The sequence below is a fragment of the Gigantopelta aegis genome, chromosome 6, assembly GCF_016097555.1.
Source record: "Gigantopelta aegis isolate Gae_Host chromosome 6, Gae_host_genome, whole genome shotgun sequence".
In the NCBI taxonomy this organism is placed as follows: Eukaryota; Metazoa; Mollusca; class Gastropoda; order Neomphalida; family Peltospiridae; genus Gigantopelta; species Gigantopelta aegis.
Genome location: NC_054704.1, coordinates 98,363,828 through 98,387,148, shown reverse-complemented (window position 1 = coordinate 98,387,148; position 23,321 = coordinate 98,363,828). Strand labels below are relative to the sequence as shown.

Genomic DNA, 23,321 nt, shown 5'->3' with positions numbered 1-23,321 from the left:
GATTATTATTGTATTACCTTACAAGAAATACCGGTTCAATGTTAACGTTTTGACCATATACCATATACCCACGCGCGCGCGCGCGCTCGCATATATATATATGTATACATGTATAAATATATTTTAAAAATCGCTGCTTCTACAAAGTAGCGGCACATACCCCCCCCCCCCCCCTTACCCCCGCCCCCGCTTCCTACGCCAGTGTGATTTATTTTCATTGTCACAAACAAAAAAAGCAACTAGTCAATTAATATTACCAGGATGCGTAACTGAGATAACGGATCAAGCTGGCACCAAATCACGGCAAGAAAAAGTGCCCCTTTAGTTTAAAAGTTCGTTTGTGGTCAAGTTTGAAAACACTTTCACTAGTGTTATAATATCGTCATAAAACACGTCGTTTCACAAAAGAGGGATGAATTTCCCAAATGTTATGCGGGTGGGTGAGGACTTCCCAAGATCCCATGACACGGCATATGTAATGCTCATGTAGCGCTCTATGTTGTCGGGCATCGCCAGCACAATTTGAACCCCGACCTTGTCACGGTCTCGTCCTAACTGGGATTTATGGGTGGCTACTAAGACACACAGCACAACATGCAATGTGGCATATATAGCGCGCTCAACACCACACACAATACACCATAGCATGCTCGACTCGTTCCATCTAGTAATTTAATATTAAACTAACCAAACACCCAGAAACTCCAACCGTGTATATTTCTTTCCCGAGCCAGTGTTTGTGAAATTTTGGAGCTAAATCTCTAATGATGTCATATGTGTAGGATACAATTTGTATGACGTTGCTATGGCGTTCAAGTCTGACACTCCCTTAGAGTTTTCAATCTAGACATTAAACGTTTTATAAGTATTATCCTAATTATCTTTTCACTAAAAGTTTGTTTTGCTTAATGGCACCACTAGAGCACATTGATTAATTAATCATCGGCTATTGGATGTCAAACATTTAGTAATTCTGACTCGTAGTCATCAGAGGAAACCCGCTACATTTTACCTAATGAAGCAAGGGATCTTTTATATGCACTTTCCCACAGGAAACACATACCACGGCCTTTGTCCAGTTCTGGTGCACTGATTGGAACGAAAAAAACCCAATCAGCTGAATGGATCCACCAAGGTGGTTCGATCCTGCGACGTAAGCACCTCAAGCGAGCACTCAACCGACTGAGCTAAATCCCGTGCCCCTCTTTTCACTAGACCTCTAGGTTGGGTACGGCCCTCCATTTTCACCAAACACTAATGAAATATTTTAGTAAAATTAATTTAAGCTGATAACTAAGTGTGTCATAAGCACAATAATTTCATTTCAATTTATTTTCGTGCTAATACCCAATTAAACCGGCCTCGGTGGCGTCGTGGCAGGCCATCAGTCTACAGGCTGGTAGGTACTGGGTTCGGATCCCAGTCGAGGCATGGGATTTTTAATCCAGATACCGACTCCAAACCCTGAGTGAGTGCTCCGCAAGGCTCACTGGGTAGGTGTAAACCACTTGCACCGACCAGTGATCCATAACTGGTTCAACAAAGGCCATGGTTTGTGCTATCCTGCCTGTGGGAAGCGCAAATAAAAGATCCCTTGCTGCTAATCGGAAGAGTAGCCCATGTAGTGGCGACAGCGGGTTTCCTCTAAAAATATGTGTGGTCCTTAACCATATGTCTGACGCCATATAACCGTAAATAAAATGTGTTGAGTGCGTCGTTAAATAAAACATTTCTTTCTTTTTTCTTTATACCCAATTAAGGTTCAAGCACGCTGTCCTGGGCACACACCTCGGCTTTCTGAGTTGTTTGTCCAGGACAGTGGGTTAGTTGTTAGTCATTAGTGAGAGAGAAGAGGGTGTAGTGGTCTTACACCTACCCACTGATTCGATAAAACTCGCTGCGAACCCTGTACCTACCAGTCCGATGACGTAACCTCGACACCACCGAGCACAATCAAATATGGTGTATAATTATTTAAAATAATTACTAGTAAGCATTTATAGAATACACCATCACACGTACAATTGTTCGATTTTCATGACCACACGCTAATTCATGAAGTGTTTGTCATATCGACGCTTTTATGGTGGGACGCTCCTTTAAAATATGTTTAGCTGTACCCCGTAAAAACAAAACTCTCGAGCAACATGTTAATATTAAAGGGACTATCCTGCGTTTACTATAATTGTTACATGTTTACAACATATAGAGACTTTTTAATCACTAAAATTACATATTGAAGTTTTTGTTTGTTTAAAATTTAAATGTCTATTTAATTTAAACAAGGTGCTTGTTGTCATGTTTGTAATAGCCCAAACCAGATTTTTCCTTCAAATAATTTTGTACATACGTAAAAATATATTACGAACTAATGAAAACTGACTTCTACAAAAATTAGCACACGGCCGCAATCACATTAAATATACAGATACTGGTATATTAATTAACAAGAAAATATATTTAATATGTAATTTTAGTCGCCAAAAACGACTTTTAATCAGAAACATTTTACAATGACTACAAATTTAGAATAATCCCTATAAAGCATAAATGTACAGACGATTATAGGTCTTTGTTTTCTTTACTTGACGCGCCATTCTTTGATTTCTATGACCAAATTCAAATGTTGTTCGTAATGGCGCTCAGGGTGAGAGACATCTGACCTATAATTTAGATAGTACCGCGGATAGTATAACGCGAATAGCTGAAAAGCACCTACATTAGTGTATTGAAACGGGTCTCCATATTACTTGGCAGTGTTCGAGCGTTACGATACTTTTAATATAATTGTGCAAACGTATTTAATCACAATGACGTGAGAAATTCGAATGAATAATAAGTAACCACATACTAAGATAAATTTTATTACAGTATTACAGATAAAAAATGATGTAAATACGACACACACATACTTACTCTCTATTCAAAGTAATATGTTAGTCTCAATGTTAAAGCCGCAACCTCGAGTCATAAAACAATATATAGCCTGTTGTATATAATCCACACTGTTTAATTTCCCGAATAATTTTTCCGTGAATCTAGGTCACATAAAACATATTAATACGTCATTAATGACAAACACGTGGGACACTTTCTCTGCTGAACATTCACAGTGACTGTAGGGCCTAATAGTAAATAAAAGAGACTATCTGAGTTTATAGCCATGTTTCTTTCCGAGTCTTTTTTAATACATTTTTTTATTTTTGTTTAAAAGAATATCAGTGTCTGTATATTCAGTGTATTTGCTGTTGTGTGCTTGTCTGAAGCAGTCACTTTTCAGTTTACTTCATAATAATATGTTGTTGTTTTTTTGTTCGTACGAAATTACAGGAAGGTAAAATCTGGTTTGGACTACTACAAACATTAGGACGACAAAAAACAACAACAACAACAACAAAACAACACAAAAAACAACTTGTTTATACAGACAGTGATATCCTAAACAGGAAAACAGGAATGTTGTACACACGCTACAGTGGCAGCAAACTGTAGGACAGGCCTAGTCCCTTTAAAACATACTGGTAGACTGGTTTATATCTCTTGTCATGAACGGAGGAGCCGGCGGAAGTCGACATCTGCGCCCATGACAGGCGTGCGCTACAACATCTTGCTCTGAATGTGCTTTGACCTGACCTGACCTAACCTGACATGGTTTATTGTATCAAGGAAGGAAGGAAGTAAATGTTTTATTTAACGACGCACTCAACACATTTTATTTACGGTTATATGGCGTCAGACATATGGTTAAGGACCACACATATATTGAAGGAGGAAATCCGCTGTCGCCACTTCATGGGCTACTCTTTTCGATTGGCAGCAAGGGATCTTTTATATGTACCATCCCACAGACAGGACAGCATATACCACGGCCTTTGATGCACCAATCGTGGTGCACTGGCTGGAGCGAGAAATAGCCCAATGGGCCCACTGACAGGGATCGATCCCAAACCGACCGCGCATCAAATGAGCGCTTACCACTGGGCTACGTCTCGTCCACGGTTTATTGTATCAAAGCAGTCGAATGTAAACGTTGATAGCTACAAGTACAATGGGTTGTAAATATCTTTTAGTCGAAAAAGATGTTAAAATTTGCTTAAAACATGGTTTTTGAGGATATGTAAGAAATAGAATAATACATTCGTTAGATACCATTTATTTCACAACTCGTTGTTTAAAAACGTATCAAACTCGCTTTTGCTCCTTAGGTACATTTTAGAATAACTCGTTGTGAGTTAAATGGTATCTAACGGTCACTCATGTATTATTCTCTACATACAATACGAAGACGAGATTGCACCTTTAATGCACGGGTGCGTTCCTCATGTGTAATGATCATTGATAACGCCCCACCTATTGGTCTCACTGATATAATCACGGGTGTTGATGCCATTTCATTTCAAACAGAGATCCCATAACAGATTGTGATTTAGCTGTTGTGGGGCACTGGCTGGAACGAAACATGACTAGATGGGTTTATTGAGACTAATGATCATCCGAGGGGTGTTCTGTGATCGAACTGTACCTTGCTTTGTAATCACATGGATGCTTCATTATAGCAGAAAAGATAGACACTTACGGTAGATTTCCTATGGGAGTGTGGTTTCGCGCAGGGGAAGGAGCGGGTTACGGGTTTTCTTTTTATGTGTTATTTCGTGGTTTCTTTTCATTTTATAAACATATTTGTTTATTATTACTTTTTTTTTGTAAAGGAACTATCTTGAATTTTGGACGATATCGACCAACTGAGACTTTTTTTTAACGATTCTAAATAAAATATTAGTGGTTGTATATTATTCGGGTGCTATATTACTATTTATCTTCCGAAAGACATTTTCTAGTGAAGTCACAGCTTTGAATAACATTGATAATGTATATAAGCCCAGAGAAGGTGGTGGTAAGCGTTCGTGAATTGCACACAAAACGTGTACAGGCAGAGGGGGTTCACTGACACGTTCTTTGGTGAAACTGTTTCACATTTATTATGTCTTCATCGTTTCAGATGAATTCACAGACTTAACAGGTGGCTGTACTCGTGACGGGGACCACCGGTGGGGCAGGATATGCTCCTCTTTCGCGAACACCTGATATCATCACTGTTATGACAGCGATTCGTCAGTGCATGTCATCACAACTGTACTTATTCCAACGAGCTCTGTCCTTTGCTAGTTTTGATTTAGTACATTTTTCTGGGAGTGGCAGTCCTCCTTGTGGCGGTGCAAAGAGGATAACATATCCAGTAAATGATCTCCTCGGGAGTGGCTGTCCTATAGACGAGGCATAAGATGGACATTCTGGAATCAATAACTATTTCCCCAAACGTCCATTCGTCTTTGTATTGTGCAGAGATACGGCCATGATCATGAGTTACGGTTTTGTCGTTCACATTCATACACCAGTGTTTCTTGGAGATCTAAGACTTCTAAATCCTAATTAAATGTCAAGTTTGTTCAAAACATTAAAATGTACTTAACTCGAGGCATTTCTGGAACGTCTCCAAGTTAAAATATATGAAATGCAAGCTTCTAATTGTATCCAATGTACTTTTTACCATTGTAAAATCCTTGTACACCCGTATATGGGCGAAGGGGTGAAATGATCAAGTGTACAAAAGGTGTGTGTGTGTGTATGTGTGTCTGTGTGTGTGTGTGAGTGTGTGCGTGTCTGTGTGTGTATGTGTGTGTGTGTTGTGTATGTGTGCGTGTCTGTGTGTCTCTCTCTCTGTGTGTGTGAGTGTGTGCGTGTCTGTGTGTGTGTCTCTGTGTGTGTGTGTGCTAGTGTGTGTCGGTGTTAGTGTGTGTGTCTGTGTGTGTGTGTCTCTATGCGTGTCTCTGTGTGTGTTAGTGTGTTTGTGTATGTATGTGTCTGTATATGTGTGTGTTACTATGTGTGTGTTAGTGTGTGTGTGTGTCTGTGTGCGTGTGTGTGTTTTAGTGTGTGTCTGTGTTGGTGTGTGTATATGTGTGTGTACGTGTGTGTGTGTGTGTGTGTGTTAGTGTGCGTCTGTGTGTGTGTTAGTGTGTGTGTTAGTGTGTGTGTATGTTAGTGTGTGTGTGTGTGTGTGTGTGTTTAAAATGTCCAGTTGTTGTGTATACGTACTATATGGATGGTCCCTTTAGACTCCGTCATGTACTGATTATGGGATATAGCTGACTTGAGTGGTAGAAAGATGGCCCTTATAAATTTAAAAGGGCCTTTTTGTTTTCCTAGGGTCACCATTGTGGTACTCTCGCCCGGCCGTTAGGTAAGGACATGATCTCAATATAGCCTACACATTGCTAGGTAATGAATGACAAAAGAACATCAAGCTGAATAAAGTATTGACAGATCTGTCCTGTTTTGTTCTGCTATCAGTCTGAAATGACAAATGGGCAGACAAGAAAATCTAATACTTTTGCTGTTGTTTAGAATTTTATTTATACCTCCGGAGCTTTTGTAAACTTACAAAAGAATAGCAGCAATGGCGCTTTCTTCGGTGTAGTGATTTCAGAATAACGAACAAATAATAATTTATTGCTCTGTACAAGCATATTCGCTGGACAATTATACATGATTGGGAATAAAAAATTATATACGATTTTGTAACATTCGAGTCACCATTTATTTTTCCGGACAAAGACCTGCCCACTGGAATTCATTTACATTTTTGTTATTGAAACATCATATTAAATATTTTGAGTGCACTTACATGTGTATCTAAAAAACCCAAAACCTTTTAGACAAGCCGTGGTAGAATGTTCGCCCGAGGTGCGAGGGGTCGCAGGATCAATCATCGTCGACGACAGACTTGGGTGATTTTGTAACCATCTCAACAAGTGGTCTACGACTGGTATATCAAAAGCTGTGATATCTACTGTTCTGTCTATTGGAAAGTACATTAAAGACCCCTTGCTTCTTGTTGGTAGTAGTGTAGTCTATGTAGCGGCAGCGGATTTCCTCTCTTTTTTTCTTCTCTCTCACGACCAAAATGTTCAAATAACCCTATGCTAGAGACCAAAATTAATGGCCGTTGTTTGAAAATATGCCGAGGTGTCATTAAAAACCCATTGCATTCCTTTGCTTTTAAACAAACACTATTACCCGTACCATTTTAAACTTCGTTTATCTGAAGCGCAGTGACCGGCCTCGGTGGCGTCGTGGTTAGGCCATCGGTCTACAGGCTGGTAGGTACTGGGTTCGAATCCCAGTCGAGGCATGGGATTTTTAATCCAGATACCGACTCCAAACCCTAAGTGAGTGCTCCGCAAGGCTCAATGGGTAGTTGCAAACCACTTGCACCGACCAGTGATTCATAACTGGTTCAACAAAGGCCATGGTTTGTGCTATCCTGCCTGTGGGAAGCGCAAATAAAAGATCCTTTGCTGCCTGTCGTAAAAGAGTAGCCAATGTGCTCTAGTGGCGTCGTTAAATAAAACAAACTTTTTTTTACTGAAGCGCAGTGAGCAATGATTGAGTTGTTTATCATTGTGAAAGGCTCCGTATAATAAATAATAAAGGACCTGCGTGAAAAATAAAACAGTAAACAACTTTATATACATCCCTGTGGGAGATTCACGTACTTAACAGAAGGCACGCCGAGCACATTTCAGTGGCCATCTTTATTATCGTAATAACCACATAATGCAAAAGTAACCTCCAAAACGAAAAACATCTCATATATTACTAAATAATGTTGAAACAAGCCCGTAGGGAACTGGGGAGGGGGCATATATTTTTGTCCTAATCTATATAGATAAAAAATTAAAATGTGGCTTGTGTCCCATAAGACTATGCTCCCACTAAATGTTGTGCCCCCCACTATATATATATATATATATATATATATTGTTCCTGTATGTGTGTGTGTGTGTGTGTGTGTGTGTGTGTGTGTGTGTGTGCGCGCGCGTGTGGCGCGCGCCTGTGTGTGTATTTTGTGAGTTTGCCTACAACTATATGTAATGCTGAGGTCGTGTGAGAAAGTATCCAAAATTCATGAATCCCCCCGCCAAACGCGTGAGACAAATCCGCTCCGATTACACGACACAGCGGTAAAGAAATGGGTGTCACCCCCGTCATGACTACCACAAAGGCAATGAAGCACGCACGAGTCAGATGTCTGTAATATTCAGGTTCTCGTTTATTCAATCTCTCACAGCCTTGTCATATTTCTACACCATCGCCTACGTTGGAAAACATATCGCGTTACTTTTATTCAACTAATTGTGTCACCCGGTCAGGTCCGTTCGTTATGGTGGAACAAAATTTTATATAGATGAAAAAAAAAATCACACTTTAATAAAATAGATCAAAATAGATCAAAATCCCTTTAAGCGCCATCGAAAATTCTTCTCGAAAAATAAAAATAAAAAAGCCTCAAACAAAAAACATCATAACGAAACCTCACCCCCCCCCCCCCCCCCCCAACAAACACGAAAACCAAACGTTATTTCATATTTATTATAATAGTACATTGAAAATGTTGATATATATAGAATAAACATTTTTATTCACATCTGTAATAATAGCACACTAAAAATCTGGATATATAAAAAATAAATATCTCTATTCACATCAGTAATAATAGCACACTAAAACGATGGATATATAAAGAATAACCATTTTTATTCACATCTATAATAACAGCCCACTAAAACGCTGGATACATAAAGAATAAATATTTTTATTCACATCTATAATAATAGCCCACTAAAACTCTGGATACACAAAGAATAAATATCTTTATTCACATCCGTAATATAATAATAGCACATTGAAAATGTCGAGGTAGTTTCTAATGACGAAACTGAAGAAGCCAAATATCACTGACGCTCTGTTTCCGTTTCTCACCATGTAACATTCGACGGTGTTTGGCCCATTCAGCGTGCAAATACGTCCCAAATAGCTACTTAATATTTCAAACAACTTTCAGATCGTCACAATGTCTCATTCACTTTCGGGCATCTCCGCCACTTGTGGTAGAGAATTTTGTCCTTGTGTGTTCTGTTTAAGACTCATCATCATTGTGAAGACATTGTTACATTCTCGTGCTTTTCCACGACTGAGATGACTGCAATGTAGACTCTCAGTGATGTCGCTGTTAAGCCATCGGAAATAAGGTTGGTATGTACTGGATTCGCAGCCCGGCACCAGCTTGCACCCAGACCTGGTGCTTATAAAACTTTTAGAGTCTAGACTCGAGACTCTAACAGAGTCTGATACACTAATGTCATGACAACGCCATACAAATTGTATGCATGTGGCGTTGTGACGGACCATGCTCTTATTATTTTTCGCCTGTGGCGATGTTAATTGTTTCAGAGGGCCGTGTGCGGCGTGGTTACGTAATACACCTGCGCGATGGTGGTCGAGTTCCCAATATGCACTTATCCTCCGTGCGACCGTACCCCCCTAATACATACCCAGACCAGGTGTGGAGGCCATGTGGCCAGTAGTTACGTAATACCTACGATAGTGCGGTTTTACGACCGTGATTTTTGGCGAACTAGGCGACAGTAAGTCTGGCCATCTAAGGAAAAATACCGTCTCTGGGAGATGGGGCAATTCACATGATAGGTGAGGTTCCGCGTTGTGTCCCCAGGCGATATTCGCTGTCTCTCAGATTTTTGAATAAATAGATAGGATTTTAGAGATATCGAGGAGAAACAAAAGGAAGGTTCCAGGGGAACGTTGTCCGTCCGGACTGGTAAATATATTATTTCTGCTCTGTTGTATAACCTTGAAGTGATTGATGTAACTTTAAATATTTTAATACTGTATTATACCAATATTATTTTGACTGTGTTTCCGGTAACTGACGAAGTAAATTGTAGGCTTCACTGTTCTAAAAATATAAAGCTTAGCCGGTCATCCTAGAGGACCTAGGTAAACTGTATGTTATTGTCTTTATTGTGATAGGTACCAGTATTAATTCTGTATTACAAGGTTACCTAATGAGTAGTTAAGGGTTAATTAAAATTAACCAAGTAGGAATAGAGTTGTAATTCCTTTATTAATTAAGTTCCCCTGGAAGCGTTTCTCAATTATCACACGTGTGGGTGTTGTGTCACGGTGAAGTGATTAGAATATTGTGTAAACTAGACACTGCGGCAGTACATTTGTCAGCGTAGTATTAATACAGATTCCAAAGTGTATTGTGTTTTGTTGTGTTTTCTAGTGAACTAACGTGCTATATTATATATACTTTATATAAGATCTATCTCTGATTTACCTAGAGCCGAGCCACTCGGGTATACACTGCCCGATACAGAGAGATCTAACTCTTCAAAAAAAGAAACGCAAAAGGGTACAAATGGGTTATAACTCCGATTTTATGTTTCCTACCGGTTCATGCTTTGTGAATATAAGGTCATTGCATGTCCCAAACACATTCCCACGGTTACATTCGATAAAACGCAGCTACTGTACAATAAAGTTCCAAAATGTGAATATTCGCAAAAACGCAGCCACGTGCAAACCATGTCACCACTGCACGTGCGTTGTCTGCACGTGCAACATGAACACCGACAGTATAAAAGTGCAGGGTGTTCGCTTGCCTGGCCTCTGTATCTGGCCGACAGTTGACAATCCAGGACATGCCACGTCTCAGTGAACCGCAGAGAAACAATGCCATCGGCCGACTAGACGCAGGTGAATCCAGAACGGCCGTTGCCAGGGCATTCCATGTGTCTCCAAGCACCATCTCCAGACTGTGGGACCGTTACCAGCAACATGGATCAACACGTGACCTCCCTAGATCCGGTCGACCACGGGTCACTACCCCCGGGCAGGACCGCTACATCCGGGTACGCCACCTTCGGGAACGATTGACTACTGCCACCTCCACAGCCGCAGCAATACCAGGTTTGCGCAGGATATCCGACCAGACCGTACGGAACCGCCTACGTGAGGTAGGAATTCGTGCCAGACGTCCAGTTCGAGGTGTCATCTTAACACCACAACACCGTCGACTCCGACTGCAGTGGTGCCAGATTCATCGACAATGGCCTCAACTGCGATGGAGACAGGTGTGGGTCAGTGACGAGTCCCGATTTCTGCTCCGACGTCATGATGGAAGATGTCGCGTGTATAGGCGTTGTGGTGAACGTTATGCGGCAAACTGCGTGCAGGAAGTGGACAGATTCGGCGGGGGGGGTAGTGTCATGGTGTGGGCAGCTATCTCACACACTGGCAGAACTGACCTGGTCCACGTGCAGGGCAACCTGAATGCACAGGGCTACATTGACCAGATCCTCCGGCCACACATCGTTCCAGTTATGGCCAACGCCAACGCAGTGTTCCAACATGACAACGCCAGGCCTCACACAGCACGTCTCACAACGGCTTTCCTACAGAACAACAACATTAATGTCCTTCCTTGGCCATCGATATCACCGGATTTGAACCCAATTGAGCATCTATGGGACGAGTTGGACCGACGCCTCCGACAGCGACAACCACAGCCCCAGACCTTGCCCGAGCTGGCAGCAGCCTTGCAGGCCGAGTGGGCCACCATCCCCCGGGACGTCATCCGTACTCTGGTTGCCTCAATGGGCAGGCGGTGCCAGGCAGTTGTCAACACACGCGGAGGCCACACCCGGTATTGACTCCAGATGACCTTGACCTTTGTGGTGTGTCCTATCACTTACTCACAATGGACTAGAGTGAATTGTGAACAATCCTGCAACATTTGGTAATTATCGGACTCACCATTCAATAATTAAATCAATTCTCCAAATGTTACGACAATGTGGTTTTGCGTTTCTTCTTTTGAAGAGTATATATATACAGTTAGGAGAGAGATTTGGATAATCGTGTTTTATTCAGTTACGGGTATTATAGGATCCCCGTGACAGGCGTCATTAAAGATTGAGACTGGACTCGAAACGTTTTATAAACACGGGCCCAGAGCGAGTTTTAACGGCTCAATGGGTCACTATACCGACGTCTTTCTCACAAAGCACTAACCCACTGTCCTGAAGAGACAGACAACATAGCTGAACCTTAATTAGATTTAAGCATGGATATAAGTTGAAATGAATAAATGTATGTAGAGCGCTCTCCCGAGATTTAAAGGGACATTCCTGAGTTTGCTGCAATTTTTAAGATGTTATCGACTAACAGACTTTTTAACGATTGTAATTACATATCAAATATATTTTCCTGCATAACATATTAGTGGCTGTATATTAAACGTGTTTCTGATCGTTCTAATATTTGCACTAGCGTAAATTTCATTTTATTTCCTAAAATATATTTTTTCGTAGGTACGAAATTATTTGAATACAAAATCCAGTTTGGGCTTCTTACAAATATTAAGACGACCAGAAACACATTGAATATACAGACACTGATATTATAAACGAGAAAATATATTTAATATGTAAGTTTAATCGTAGAAATATTTTATTAGTCGGAAACATTTTACAATGTAGCAAACTCAGGAATGTCCCTTTAATGAGTTGTAAGATTGATCGCCCTCCTTGACGTCATTAGCTTTCCGGGTGTTATTGTCTATTTGATCCCGGAACGAGAATGTAATTAACCAATCACAATACAGAACACACTCGCCATCAGTTTACAATGGATGTTACACCGAAAGGCCTAGGTCGGTACTATCCTGCCTATGGGAAAGTGCCTATAAAAATTCAAAACTAGTACTGCTTATTTGGTAGCCTACAAATGTATGTGGCGGCAGCAACAAGTCCGTCTCTCTCTCTCTCTCTCTCTCTCTCTCTCTCTCTCTCTCTCTCTCTCTCTCTCTCTCTCCCTCTCTCTCTCTCTCTCTCTCTCTCTCTCTCTCTCTCTCTCTCTCTCTCTCTCTCTCTCTCTCTCTCTCTCTCTCTCTCTCTCTCTCTCTCTCTCTCTCTCTCTCTCTCTCTCTCTCTCTCTCTCTCTCTCTTTTCCCCAAGTGTCGAAATATCCTATTTTAGACAACAAACAGCTGCAATTTAAAATGTGCTAAGGTAACGTTAAAGGGACATTCCCGAGTTTGCTGCATTGTAGGATGTTTTCGACTAATAAAATATTTCTACGATTAAACTTACATATTAAATATATTTTCTTGTTTAGAATATCAGTGTGTGTATATTCAATGTGTTTTTGGTCGTCTTAATATTTGTAAGAAGCTCAAACTGGATTCGGTCTTCAAATAATTTTTTACGTACGAAAAAATGTTTTGTTAGGAAATAAAATGAAATTTAACCTAGTACAAATATTAGAACGATCAGAAACACGTTTAATATACAGCCACTAATATTTTACGCAGAAAAATATATTTAACATGTAATTACAATCGTTAAAAAGTCGAGGTCAGTTGATAACATCTTAAAAATTGCAGGAAACTCAGAAATGTCCATTTAAGCAACTATTCCATAAAAGTTCATAAAATTTATAAGCAGGTTTTACAAATCACGTGACTGCGAACTGTCGACACCTGATGAGTGACCCGGATTGTCAATATTGACCCAGACAAGATAACCCGAACAGCGAGCTAAGCTCTGGCACCACAGACATGTTCTGTGTAGGCACTCCTCGACAAAAGACACTTACAAAAGTAAGGTCCCACACAAAGCTTAAACAAATACGGGGTGAGTTATCGGAGGTTTTATTTCAATCAGTTAAATAAAACTCGAAAATGGAGTGACACAGTTCGCGTAGGATGACAGATGTTTCATTGTTGTTCATAGGAGGAGTTTGTATCATCATTTTTTATATTATGGTTTAGATATGTCAAGAATGGTGTTACGACCACCTGTAAGTAAGAGCTACCTGTCCATAACGACCACTGTGAAACTCTAGCTCAGTTGGTAGAGCCTGAGCTGCTTGCGTCGTACGATCGAATCATTTCAGTGGACCCATTCTGTGATTGTATTTTTCCACATCCCACGACTGGTATATCAAAGACCGTGGTATGTGCTGTCCTGTCTATGAGAAGGTATATATAACACGTTGTACACTAAGACTGTTTGACATCCAATAGCCGATGTATTTGTCGTGCTGGGGTGTCGTTAAACATTAATGTATTCATTCATGTACCGAAGAAGAGAAGTTCCGTGTCAAAGTCGGAGGTGCACCATGAAATACAAACAGCTGCGGGTCTGATTGGTAGTAATATGTGACATTGATTATTTGTGCAAATACTATTATTAGTTGCCAATAAATAAATACACTTTTATTTGTTATACGGTTATTATTCAGCATACACAAGAGGTTGAAACAAGTATCCCCAAATTGGAGGGGCGAGGCGTAGCCCAGTGGTACAGCGCTCGCTTGATGCGCGGTCGGTTTGGGATCGATCCCCGTCAGTGGACCCATTGCGCTATTTCTCGCCCCAGCCAGTGCACAACGACTGGTACATCAAAGGCCGTGGTATGTGTTATCCTGTCTATGGGATAGTGCATATAAAAGATCCCTTGCTGCTAATCGAAAAGAGTAGCCCATGAAGTAGCGACAGCGGGTTTCCTCTCTCAATATCTGTGTGGTCCTTATCCATATGTCTGACGCCATATAACCGTAAATAAAATGTGTTGAGTGCGTCGTTAAATAAAACATTTCCTTCCTTCCCAACAATGGAACTGCGATTTTCAGCAAAAATGAAGGTTGCTAATAAAAACATTAATCAAATTTCTTAAATGGTATGTGCCCCCCGCCCATGAGAGAATGTTCGTTTTATCTGTATATAACACCATACAACATTTTTTGATAGATCCCTTGTGTGTATTAACTGACCTTATATATATGTATGTATGTATGTATGTATGTATCGTGTTGTCCCCAAACAACGATAACCCTACTGAATATGGAATTGTATATAAAAAAGTATGCATCCATCCATTCACCCAAAACCACCTACCCATCCATCCATCCATTCAAAACCATCTACCCATCTATCCATCAAAACCCATACATCCATACAAATCCATCATCAAATCAGTTGATCCATCCATACCCATCTACCCACCCACCCACCCATCCATCCATCCATCCACCATCCAGTTTTAGACTGGGGTTCCGGTGTTAAAGAATCATTCTATGATTATTCCCGTCTCAATCAGTGACCCACGACTGGTATATCAACGGTCGTGGGTTGTGATGTCCTGTCTGGGGGAAAGTGCATATGAAAGATCCCTTGCTGCTAATGGAAAAAATGTAGCGGGTTTCCTCTGAAGAATACGTGCCATAATTACCAAATGTTTCTCATCCAGTAGTCGATTATTAATAAACCAATGCGCTCTAGTGGTGTCATTAAACGAAACAAACTTTATCATAAAATATATAGGTTGTTTCGTTTACAACAATAATAAAACAACGATAGTATATTACTTAGAAATATCATTCAAAGCGATATGGGAGAGGTGTATGTCTTTAAATTCAACTCTATCACCAGTCTACCTTTTGCACGTAATATTTGAATAATACCTTCATGCAGAAGGTAGCATTGGTTTGATTAATAGCCATTTACAATTACATGACTCACACAATACATCAATATATGCGGATCTGTTAAAAAGCTATCGTTCTGATGTACATCTATCCATAATTTATACTTAATATGGCCCACGCATTGTGCCCAAAGATTGTTAGTGGCGGACCAGGTGCGGCGAGCAGAAAGCAAGCATGACCTTATTGAAACCAATAAAAAATCTTAGGATATTGTCGAGATTGACTTAAAAAGCCTTCGACCCGTGTAGGCGTTTGCATAGATCGGCTTTTCTATGAAGCATATACATCTTTTGAAATCTCCTCAATGACATTGTTAAGTGGTCGCGTTGTGGCTTCGCCTTAGTTCGACAGACCGTTGGAAGTTGGAAAATATTTAGGTCATCATCACCCCGGGTAAACATACAACTCTTATCATAGGACTTACAAACTGGAGAGAGACTCTGTTGCCTTCACCTAAATGGTGAAAACTAAAAGTTTGTTTCGTATATACGGTAAGTTGATTTTTTGTTTGTTTTGTGTTTAGTATTCGTAGTTTTAATAGTCGACCTGTTTTACGTCTAGTTTACCGGTGATTGCCAAGGTGATCAACTACGCCGCTGGCTATAGTTTCCCAAAACGTGGTTCGGCAGCTTAATAGTGAATGTGAAATGGTGGTTTAGTCAATGTTATCTATTACTCTAAATTATTATTGTAAAAAATCATCTGTATGGTATATACAAGGGCCGAATCTATACTAAAACACGGAGGAGGGGGCAGTAAAACTGAACCAATGCGCAATAATAATTATTATAGGGTCTTCAGCACTTTTAAACCACAAAAGGGCTTTTTTCGTATTTTTCTGGGGGAGGGGGGAGGGAGAGGCAACGGCTCCTGCCACCAGCTATGCACGGTCCTGCATATGCAAATCTATGATATTATTTACTGAAAAATATAAATGTATAATGTCACATGTATATATGGTAAAGTAATTTTAATGGCATAACGATACCCGTTTTCCTTGTTTGGTTTAATATATGTACAGGCGACACACGTGAGTATTTGTAAAAATGCGGCACGGGATGTTAACGTTGTTAAGCATGTGTTACATATAGTCGATAGCAAAACTGAAGTGTTGGCGGAAAGTAATTAAAGCGGTACGGGTATGTTCAAGTGTACTACGAAGAGAAATTTATGTTTGTGAAGTAACAGTCAATAACAACAAACCGTTACTGCTGAAGTCATGTACATTCCGCCATAGTCAAAATTTAATACGTCTACTGCTTTAAACATGTTTGAGTGTATCAGTATGCTCTAGTGGTGTTGTTAAACAAAACATACAAACTTTAGCGAAAACGTTGCTATTAAACGCTGCCAACCAGTGCATTATACATACATGTAGATAGAAATAACATTTAATTTTTAAGTATTTGTACTTGATAATGTCAAAATGAACAGCCAAATCTTTAATATAGGTGCTCTTTTACAACACAGAATGGAGGGAAATGTTTTATTTAACGACGCACTCAACACATTTTGTCTACGGTTATATGGCGTCAGCATACAGAATGGACGTCATGTTTACAGTAGTAATGTAATGACAATGTTTATTAAAATATTTTCATTCAAATACATACTTTGCTTGACATCCAATATCCGATTTTTTTTTCGAATTGGGATTTCAACAATTTTTCTTTGGGTGGTTCCATGTTTGCCGTCCCTCTATGCATGCATGAATGAATGAATGAATGATGTTTAACGACACTCCAGCACAACCCCCCAAAAACCCCCAACAAAAACAACAACAACCCAAACAAATAAAAAAAACCAAAACAACAGATTGGCTATTGGATGTCAAACATAGGTAAGAATATTAATATAATTATTTCCATTAACCCCACCCCCCAAAAAAACAACAAAAAAACAAACAAAAAAACAACCCCAAAATCCCCCACACAAACAAAACAAACAAAAACATTATATAATTGTGTACAGGACACTGAATTGTGTACAGAAAATTGTGCCACTGTGTAAAGAGCTGTAGGAAAAATACAATACATTGCAATACAACTATGAAGGTAAATAAATTTTAATATTTGCACAGACATCAAAATGTTTTAACAACTTTAACCCCACTAGCTACGACCTGATATGTAGTGCAATTTCTTAAAGCTATAAGCAGAAACAATAGAATGAAGGGAAAAGAGGATACGTAAGCATTTTAAAATTATATACGTTGTGGTGTAATAATTGTCTTCCTCATTCATCCCTTCAACAAGATGTGTTTTAACAGAACATCAAAAAAAGAAGAAGAGATAACCCTTGCATTTGTACGCCATTAAGTCTTCATTATTCTATTTATAATACTTCTAGTATTAAAAGTAGAAAAACCGATAAGCGTTCTATCGACAATAAGGAAATGAATGTCATCTTGAGACGAATTTGATGACCATAAAACTGACAATTTATTTTTAGAGGCACAATTCAAACACGAATTGGCCATAAATCTCAACACATGTTGAGTAACATGTCTACAGGGGCGGGTCCAGAGGAAGCGAACTGGGCGTGCACACTCCCTTATTCGAACTTCAAAGTACCATGAACATCTTCAGTATAATACATATTAGTGTCCTGTGGAATACCGTAGGTCCACCATGTCCCCAGAAAACATGCCACAATCGTCCTGAGCAATAAGCGTCATATTTACTATATGACACAGGATTCGGCGACTTTGTCATGTTTAAACTTAAACATATGTTGAAGTATTCGACACGGGCAGGCGCGGTACAAGGGGAGCGTATTCAGAGTGTGCACCCCTCCGAATTTCGATGTCCCCAAATACAGTGTTTAGCAGGTGAATACAATAATCTGATTTGATTTTAATGGTCGACTTACTGTTTCCGAGGAAGGCTGTCACACATATAATACATGTTAATGTACTTTCGGTGTCCTTAAACATAAATAAAAAAGGAACCCTATTCTAAATATTAAATGTCCTATTTCAAAGCGCACTACCCTTCCATAGAAACTTGCTGTATCCGCCTATGACAGTTACCATTTTGAAATAAATCTGTCTTCAGTGGACATTATTTATAGTTATTACGTCTTTCTAAAAGTTTGGGCAAGACGTAGCCCAGTGGTAAAGCGTTCGCTTGATGCGCGGTCGGTTTGGGATGGATCTCCGTCAGTGGGCCCCTTTAATCTATTTCTCGCTCCAGCCAGTGCACCACGACTGGTACATCAAAGGCCGTGGTATGTGCCATCCTGTCTATGGAATGGTGCATAAAAAGATCCCTTGCTGCTAATCGAAAAGACTAGCCCATGAAGTGGCGACAGCGGGTTTCTCTCTCAATATCTGTGTGGTCCTTAACCATGTCTGACGCCATATAACCGTAAATAAAATGTGTTGAGTGCGTCGTTAAATAAAACATTTCTTTCTTTCTAAAAGTTTAAACAAATTTCACCTTTAACCCCAAACAAGCTGGCTTCTGGTTGAATGTCTCTTGTTAATAGCAAGCTCTTCACATACGGGGTTTTCACCGACACCCTCGTACCACCCCATCCATACCTCTTGTGACCCACTGATTTCATTCCATATAGAATGATCTTGTTTTAAAACAAACCAAAAATATGTGTTAATTAGTATTACTATTATCTAAAATCGACTTTCATCGCTAACTGTATTAACAAATGGCGTTATGAATTTTGTTTTGCCCCATAAAGGTTTGCAGCCTAGTCCAAGCTCCATCCAAACTAAATGACGTGTAATGTCACTCGTTTCAGCCAGTTCACCATGATAGGTATATCAAAGACCGTGGTATGTGCTATCTTGTCTGTGGGAGAGTGCATATAAAAGATCCCTTGCTACCAATGAAAAATTCAATCATCCAAATGTTCGACATCCAATTTAGCCGATGATTAATAAATGAATGTGCTCTAGTGGTGTCGTTAAATAAAACAAACTGTAACTTTGGACAAGACCGACTCAGACAGATGGATTGAACGTCCAACACAGCGTGCTTGAACGTTAATTGAATATAAGCTCGAAAATACACGATGACAATTATCAGCATATTGATTAAAGGGAGGTGAAGCGGAAACAACATGTCCATTCGGGACCAGTTTCCGCTCCACGTCATGCACTATACATGTGCGTATTTCCATAATGGTCGTGTTGCAATTTGTATGGACGTTTCTCTCGTACACGGGCCGCTGGAAAAACGTAAAGATCTAAACAAATCTATTTTCTTTTGTTAACGCAGATTCTATAGAACAAAATGAACTTATTTTTTTTATTGTTACTGTTTTTTCTTTTCATATATGAAATCACCCGTAAACTGTCTTTTCCAGAAAAACTTCAATATTTTGATTCATTCAGATGCGTTTTAAAAATACGTTTCACATGCATGGTATGTTAAAGACAGAAATAGTCTAAATATATCTATAATATCCGACCAATTATTTATACAATGTCTGCTTAGATCAATAAATCGAACCATGTTGGTGGACACTGGAATGAAACTGGAATTAATATTACTCTAAGCAGAGACATAGTTATGTTAGGCATGATTAACAACGAAAAAGGTAGTTTTGTAAACTGGCTGACTATCAACATAAAATATTATATTTACAGTATGAAAGTACAAAAAAGAAATTTACATATCAATGCCGCAAAAAATATTCTTAAAATAATTTTGAAATAGAAAAAAATATTTATTACACAAATTGCAACTATGAAGCATTTCATAAGCAATGGACACCCTATAAAACACTCTTTGAAAGAATTTTTAAATTAAAAATAATGCTTTAAAAGTTCACTTGGAAATAGAGTACTAATTAAAATGTCATTCTCTAATACTATCTCACTATCCCCACAACGTCTTGACACTTGTCTACTGCTGTTGCTCTCTCTCTCTCTCTCTCTCTCTCTCTCTCTCTCTCTCTCTCTCTCTCTCTCTCTCTCTCTCTGTGTGTGTGTGTGTGTGTGTGTGTGTGTGTGTGTTTCTCTCTCTGTGTCTCTCTCTCGCCCTTTCCGTCTTATAAATATTATAGAAAGCATTAAAATATTTAAATAGCATATTTTGTTTAGATACTATTGTTTAAATATGTACTTTGTAAGACAGTGACAACGGCTCCCCAACCTGTTCACTGCCTATGTTCTGGGGGCAATAAATCTTTCCCCAAAAAATGTTGGTGGACACATTCTCTGATTATTTTTCCCGCGTCCCAACAACGCCACATGACTAGTATATCAAAGACAGTGGTATGTGTCGCCCTGTCTGTGGGAAAGTGCATATAAAAGATCGACTGATGCCAACGAAAACAAACTGAAGCGGATTTTTTTAGGAGACTGTGTCAAAATTACCAAACATTTAAGATGCAATTGCCTATGATTAATTAATCATTGTGTTTTGTTGTTAAGCAAAGCAAACTTAAATTATTAAAGCGTGTTGGGGTTTTGTTAAAGATTCTTCTCTTTTCGCTGTCATAGTCAACAAACTGAATTGTATAATAATTATACTCATGAAGGCGGGATACTAAATAAACTGTAAAGTCTATATGGAAATTTACAATCATCCATTTTTATCATCGGGTACACGGAAGTAAATTGTGTCTCAAAAAGAACGTCAACAATTATTTCACCTCACTCGGTATAACAATACACGATCAATACGTTTTGTGTAAACACACGCAATGGACTTCCGCTTCCGCATAGCTTCTAAAGAACAACTGATGTCAAGAGATGGACTTCAGTGTTGATTTAAGGTTGTGTTATTGCAACAACAGACGATGGAGTAACAACGGATTTGAAATGTGCCAGTCTATGGTACATTGTATTTTCATATAACTTTCTACTTTTTTAACAACGGGCCCATTGCTCTTACCACGTTCCAATATCACTAGTATATCAAATACATGGTATGTGCTGTGCTTGATGCTAATGGAAAATAATGTAGAGGATTTCCTCTGAAGTCTGTTAGAAGTGTACAGTGTTCGACATTCACTAGCCAATGATTGAATAATCAATCTGCTTTGGTGATGTCATTAAGCTATATAAAAGGTTAAACTTCTTTTTACTTTTTTCAACATTTTATTTTTTTCCGCATAATGGGGCAGAATCTAGCTCAGTCGTTAGTTCCATGTTAGTTCCATGTTAGTTCCATGCTCGGTGGTTCCAGATAAACGTAAATAGCTGTTGCTGCACATTTTGCCATAGGACAATTTCGAAATCTCGAGATATACAGTTTTGCGAGACAACAGAGCTCGCGATAACAACGTTTGATTGTATGTCGAGTTTTGTTATTGATGTTCTTTATTGTCACGCTATTCTCCGATATTCGTTAAAATTATAGTATGCGTCAATTCACCCTTCAAGGAGTAAGGAGTTTCTGAAGGATTAAAACAAAATGGCGAAAACATCTTATGCTGTATCAAAGCAGATAACAAGCACGCCAGTTTATTAAAACTATGGTAGTAAAGGTAACCGATGTTATATAATGGAAATGCGAGATTGCATCTCTAAGGGATGAAACTGAAATTTTATCAACGAGATGGACAATTTAGTACAGCTTTCTAAAGAAGTTCCGAATTCATAGGGAAAAATACAGCAATCTAGAGATAGTCACACGTCACTTGAAACTTAGGTTTGTACGTGTATGTAAACCATCGTGTATGTAAATCTTACAAGTCCAAATATCGTAATAGCCAATTAACAAGGAAAACGTTTTTAAATCACCTTTTCCCCACCAACGACTAGTGACCGTGGGACATCCCAGTGCATTAACAGTCTTGCCGGTTGGGTATTTGCACAGATGATGTAACCAAAAGTCTTTATCACATATTTGCCCGCGCCTTTGTGTCAAGTGCGCTGTGTATTCACGAGTACATACACCAACACTGGCATCTACATCCTCGAGTGTACAGGCCAGAAGGCGGGACTCGTGCACGGTCTAGAATAATTTACTAATGCTAGTTACGTGTCCAAGACTTAAGGCGACTCCACACGAAACGAGTGCCTCGTACGTGGATAGCCACGAGAATAGTCGACTGTGACAAGACACTATTACGATTGCATTGCTTGCTATATGCAATCGTCTATTCTCGTAGGAGAACTCGCATCGTGTTGCGTCGCCTGAATGTTTGTCTTGTCAATCGGCTATACTCGTGACAATTATCGTATTGTGTGGCTTCGCCTTTACTCGTGTTAAATGTCCGTGTTCCTCTCACAACGATTATGGGCTACGGAAGGCGTTCACGTACACGCGCCAGAAACCTTTCTACAGCTTCGGCTAAAAGGGGACACCCGAATGGGCACACGGATGTGCATAGAATAGCCTAATATGTCTAGCAAGGAACAGAAAGTAAACTCAAATTATTTCGAGGGTGAAATACCTCTAAATGCAATCAGAAATGAATGTACATTCTGCCTTTCACAGAAAACACGATAATTGCTAACACCATATTCTGATTATGGATATAATGCCCCGATTATTATGGTTACCGTATACATGATATGACTGAAATACTTTCAAACTCTCAAAAGTTCGTTTCGCCGTGCAAAATATACACATAAAGGTTTTTTTATATAAAGATAACTCTTTAGATATCAGACTACAGATACGTCAAGAATGCAGTCAGTTGCTTATTATATACCATAGGTACTGCTACAGGACAGTATCATATTGCAGAGGCTAACAAAAGAGACAAATGTCAATGGATTTAAGGCCTAAACAAATGGTGTGTTTCCGATAACCTCACAAGTCCTACAAGAAAGGACTGACCCTAATTTATTTCGATGTATTATTATTTTGTTCTGATTAAAAAAACAATGTAAGTGAAAATAATACATATACAGAAAATTTTATCCAAGAGGATGAATGTAGTTTTTTTGGTTAAAAAGCCGACCTAGACAACCTCACTGTTGGAGG

The 23,321-nt window shown here is 39.3% G+C and overlaps 1 protein-coding gene across 1 annotated transcript in view; it reads left to right on the top strand.

The window, feature by feature from the left end:
• The first annotated feature begins 15,686 nt into the window (after positions 1-15,686).
• LOC121376057 overlaps positions 15,687-23,321 on the top strand; it is a 33,749-nt gene continuing 26,114 nt past the window's right edge. Inside the window, exon 1 of the mRNA XM_041503833.1 lies at positions 15,687-15,908. The gene's annotated coding sequence lies outside the window, so the exon portion shown is untranslated. The remainder of the gene's footprint in view (positions 15,909-23,321) is intronic.